Here is a 5,282-nt window from a genome sequence, read left to right on the forward strand (position 1 = left end):
GGCTCAAAACCCCATCCCCGTACGGGGGGGGGGGGTTAGGGTTTGGGGGGCGGGGCCAGGTCAGGCGAGGGAGAAATAGAGCGCGGGGGATTGGGGTTGGGGAGGGGTTGGCGCCATTTTCCGTAGCACGAGGAGAGGAGAGGAGACCGGGGCGGATGGCTGGCTGGCTGGGGGGCGGAGAGCGGACGAGAGGAGAGGATTTGGTTTACCCCGCGCAGCGCCGGCCACGAACGACGGAGCTCTCTCTCTCTCCCTTCGCATGCACGGGGGGCACAGTGAAAAAAAGAGGAAGGAGAGGTACGAGACGTGAGTTGCAAGCCGTTCGGTCGGGGGGGACGCCCGGGATTTGCTCCGCTCTGCTCTGGGGGTGGCTTTGACAGGATCCGGGGCGGCGAATTCCTTACGAATTTGGCCTCGTTTTGGTAGGCGTTTTTGCGGCGAACCCAAAACGTGTGTGTGAAATGGCCGTAATCCTCCCAGCTAACCGAATTCTGGCTTCTGTCCACAACTCGTGTGGAACTTCTAGCGAGTTTCGTGTCTTTCTCCCCGTCGGTGCGCACACGTATCAAACCCAAATGGCTAATGACTAGGCCTGCAAAGGGAGCGGATTGGGTTGCCCCTGAAAGTGCCCCGCCGAACCCTTTGTGCAAATGCAGGGTCAAGGGTCGATCCGCCCCTGATTTCTTCTCGTCAGAGTGACCCGCGGGGCAACGCGGGCCGAACCTCCGAAGCAGGCAGCAGCATGCGCGGCTGCGCTGCTCTACAAGGTACACGATCAACTAGGCATAGACTACGCCATTAAGTTGGAAGATTGTTTTTATTTCTCGTGCAGTTATTGAACATTTAGGAGAAAAAAACACATAAAGATAACATGAAGCTGAATCAATAAAAACTCTATCCTACAGTCAGTATTAGCCCAATCCAACGTAACACTGATTTTACAAAACAATGTTTGACTCCAAGCTTTAGGATGGTAGCGCCAAAATAGCATTCAGACTCCAATTTTGAGCTTGTTTCAGTATCACTTGCTTGATGCCTTATTGCTCCCTACGCCGATTGACGAAAGCTCAACAAAGATAGAATAGTGTAAATTCAGAGTGGAAGAGACCTTTAAAGAACATTATGTTTTGCTCTCAGGAACAAAAGGAACCTGCATGAATTTTTTATCTATTGGTTTTCCCAAGTACATAAGGACGCTCACGAATTTTCTGAAATGCATGACTCTAACAACATGTTCGAGTAGATATATGGAGGAGGTTTTCTTTGTGGCCTCATTAGCTAGGTTAATCCTTTTAAGAAGAGTAGATGTGGTAATCTGTTGTCAGCAACACATGCTGGTACTATGAACGAAGACTAACCACTGCTATTACGTCATACTTTCAGCACATTTAAGGTGTTTTCTATGTTTATCTGGCATATCACTTACTGAGAGCTTCTTTACGATTATTACTATTCTCAATGTCGACTTCGATGAAGAGATGGTAAAAATTATGATTAGTTGACTTCACATGACTAAAAGTTCAGCAACATATTTTATCAAGGAACATCCGTGGACAGAGAGAGATTCAGGAAGCTGTTGGCTGTTGCTTTAATTTCACTACATCATCGTTCCCTTTGCAACTGCAGGGACAGATTGCAAGCACCAGCTGTTGCTTTCACCACATCATTGTTCCCTTCGCAACTGCAGGCAACGTTGCTCGAAAATTTGGATGCATCGTGGATTAGGAATATAGGATTAGGATGCAAGAGAGGGGCACGGGGACCACGCGTGACGCGTCCCATCTTGGGCGAGATGCTCTGCTCCTGGGGTAGATGGCCTAATGGCGATGAGATGAGACCGGCAGGGAGGCATTTTCTGGTGGCCTGGAGCCAGGAGGCCGATCCAGACTGCCGCGAGCATGATCTGGTGAGCGATGAGGAGCACGAGGAATTAGGAGCGGGGAGTAGCGACGGGCCATGCCGTGAGGTTCGATCCTAGGATCGATTGGGGTCGATGGAGTCATTACCCCTGCTGCCCCTCCTCGGTTTGGGGTCGAACCGCTTCGATTCACTTGCGAATTTCAGGATGCTTTTGGTTGGGCTTTCCAACCTGCTTTTGCTTTTGCAAAAAGCTAAAACCCAACCAAAAGGTTTCAAAACTATTAATACTTTTACCAAAGCAACTTTCATTGTAGTACAAACTCAAAAGCACCTCTCCCCCTGCTTTTATTGGCTTTTGAGGTGAGCAACTTTGAGTTTAATGAAAAAACGGTTCGTTCTTCTTCTTCTTTTTCCGCGTTTGGTTCCGCCCCCAACCGCACATTCTCCCCGACGGCTAACGTGCGCCGCTGCCACCGCCGGTCCTGCCCTTCGGCCGGCCGGCCGGCCGCTCTATCTCCCAACGGCATCGCCCGAGGCCGGTCGTCGCCAGGACTCGGCTTCTTTGGCCGGTGCCCGCCCTGTCCCAGCCCGCCGCCCGGTGCCAGGCCACCGCCAGCCCCTACACGCCCTCCGGCCTCCAGCCCAGCGACCTCGCACGCTTCTCCGAGGAGGTGGAGTGCTAGCTGCTTCTCTCCACTAAGCACTGTACCCGTACTTCTTTGCTTGTAGCCCAACGAGCAGGCCAACAGGCACACACGCTCAACTCCCTGCTCCTCTGTTTCTTTTTCCCCTCCCTGCTACCTACAGCGCTCAAGCAAGCTGCACTAAATCCACGGTGATGGCTAGGGTTCTTCGATCATTAATACTCCATTTCCCCCTTCGATTTCTTCCTCTGTTGTGATTATCACCTCACCCTAGCAGCTTGTGCAGGATGGGCCGCTGCCGGCGAACTGCTCGGTCATGGTGCCGTGGCCGGCGATCTGTAGTGCTATGAGGGGACTCAAGAGGTGCGTGTGGAGGCTCATATGGCTGGGCTTCTAGCTGTACGTCGGTGCCGGATCTTGTGGATGCAGCTCCCGTGAGCTAGCTGTGCAGTGCTCTTCGAGGATCATCACCGAGGAGGTGGAGTGCTCCCTATGCTGTCAGACGAGCTCGTCTGCTACTGCTAGACCATCAAGGAGTTCCTGATGTTCAACTGCATTATCAGATAATCGAGCGTTGTAATTTGTGACAAAAAGTGGTGTTAAATCTTTGGATTCGACGGATGATGTAAGGATAGATGATGTTGCAGTTGCATCTCTTTGATTGGAATTTCAGAGTGTAATCCATTATTTGTAGTGTAATCCTTATGTTTATGTTTAATCGAAGGACAAGAACCGTCTCTCGTAGTACATCAATATGCATATCTTATCTTTATCTGAAACAACAACAATTAGTTAACATTGGCTCAGTCGACGAGAAACTATCCAGTTTAAAAACTTTGATGGATGAAAATATAGAAAAAAAAAATTCCTTTCTAAAATAGTCATTTGCATGCGAATTAGTGAACACATTGTTTTGTTACGAGCAATTTGCATATAAACATGGGCATTACAGGTATTTCTTTCACAGCCTACAGTTTCACAGCTGATTTAACCAAACGGTCTTCTGTTTTTCCCACAGCTGCTTTCTCACAGCTACTTTTCCACAGCGCACAGCTCACAACAACTTTTCTAAAAATCACAGTCCAACCAAACACACCCTCACGATCGGGGCGACCCGCTCCCCTTGCAGGCCTACAAATGACGATGGTCGGGTACTCGGGTGGGCCCATGCTGACTTGTTTTGCCCATGGGAAGTGCTACGGAGGAAAGAGATTTTGAATCCGCCTTTTCCCTCTCCCTCGATGAAGATATTTCCCTGAAAAATGGTTTGTTTTGGGATTGCCAATCTCACGTTATTCTAGCTGCTGGCAGTGGCCCTGGCTAAATTTACTTTTGGCTTATTAAAAATTGGCTCGGCTCTCTAAGCTAATGACCTAAAATCTTGGCTTGGCACGACTCCAAAAAAAGTTGACTTACCTGGTACGTCCCATTATCTAATTGCCATGCCCGGTTGTTGTACTTTTCCGAGTGTATTCCATTGCCAGGTACGAAGAAGGTAAAACTCACGATAGTCACCACCTTGCAACGCCCAACATTTTAGAATATGTTTGGATGTAAGGACGGGACTGGATGGGATGATTTTATTTTTTATAGTGTTTAGTTTGGAGATAAATAGGATGGGTCATCGAATATATCGGTTAGATTCGGGATGACCCCATCTGCCCAAAATGAGCAGACGGACTCGTCCCTCTTTTACATCGTCGTCTTCTCCATCTGCCTCGTGCGGCTAAGACAGAGGACGAATTCGAGCGGCATCATCGAGAGGGCGAGCTCGGGCGGGCGCAACAGGCAAGCGATGGGGACCTTGACGGCTCGACCTCCGAGCAGCGCCAATGCGGATGAGGGCGGAACGCTGCCGTCTAGCTACATCTGCGACCCAAGGGAAGAGTGGCGCGAGAGGAGGAGGTCAGCCGATGGTAGGCAAACGGCGGCCCTACTCAAGGCTAGCAGGCGGTGCTGCAGGTGAGCTTCGGCAAGGTCGGCGGCGAGTGCTTGTTGGTCCCAAAAGGCTTCAAGCACAACAGATAAAACGGATGAAAAACTTGTAATCTCTTGAAAAATAACTCTCCCTCTACAATGAGATAGGGTTCCCCTTTTACAGGAACTTGGAGATCATTTTACATATCGTGACTACCCTTTCTGACCTACTACATTCCTAAAATATGCCGTACATAAAGATCTTTGGGGGTAACGTGTACAAATTGAATTCTACTACAAAATCACGCATCTCATGCCTCCTTGCAGTTACGCTTCCCACGCCTCCTTGCAGTCACGCTTTTCACGCCTTTGAGCCCTTAACCTCGAGGCTTCTTCTTTTATCTAAGGCCCTGTTTGGGAAGGGCGTGTTAAAATTTAACAGGGTGTTAAACTTTAACACCCTCAAATAAAGGTGTTAAACTTTAGTATCTTGAGGTGTTTGGATGATCTGTTAAAATTTAACACCTTAGGTTGTAATTGACAACTTTACCCCTCATTACTCCTCTCAATGGCAGCCAAATACCCCTTCTTCCTTCTTCTCCTTCCTCCTCCTTCCTTCTTCCTCCTTTCCTGTGCCTGGCGCCTCCGGCCCCACCCCTGCTCGGTCCACGCCGTGCCCGGCGCCAGCGTCGGCGTCGGTGCTGCCGGCCGCCCCGTCGGCCCTTCCCCTGCGCCTGCCGCCTCCGGCCCCGCCCCGCCGCCGGCATCCCCTACCGCGGCGCTAGCGGCCGCGCCCGCCCGAGCCCCCAACGCCACCACCGCGCCCGCCCGAGCCCCCACCGCCACCACCTGCGCCGCCCG

At 50.7% G+C, this 5,282-nt stretch overlaps 1 long non-coding RNA gene across 1 annotated transcript; it reads left to right on the top strand.

Annotated features, from left to right (window-relative positions):
- Positions 1-2,257: 2,257 nt before the first annotated feature.
- LOC111255880 lies at positions 2,258-3,251 on the top strand. Its single transcript, XR_002676021.1, has 2 exons — positions 2,258-2,695; positions 2,791-3,251. It is a non-coding gene; the product is annotated as an uncharacterized LOC111255880 (long non-coding RNA).
- The last annotated feature ends 2,031 nt before the right edge of the window (positions 3,252-5,282 follow it).

This window comes from Setaria italica, chromosome IX (assembly GCF_000263155.2).
Source record: "Setaria italica strain Yugu1 chromosome IX, Setaria_italica_v2.0, whole genome shotgun sequence".
Classification (NCBI taxonomy): Eukaryota; Viridiplantae; Streptophyta; class Magnoliopsida; order Poales; family Poaceae; genus Setaria; species Setaria italica.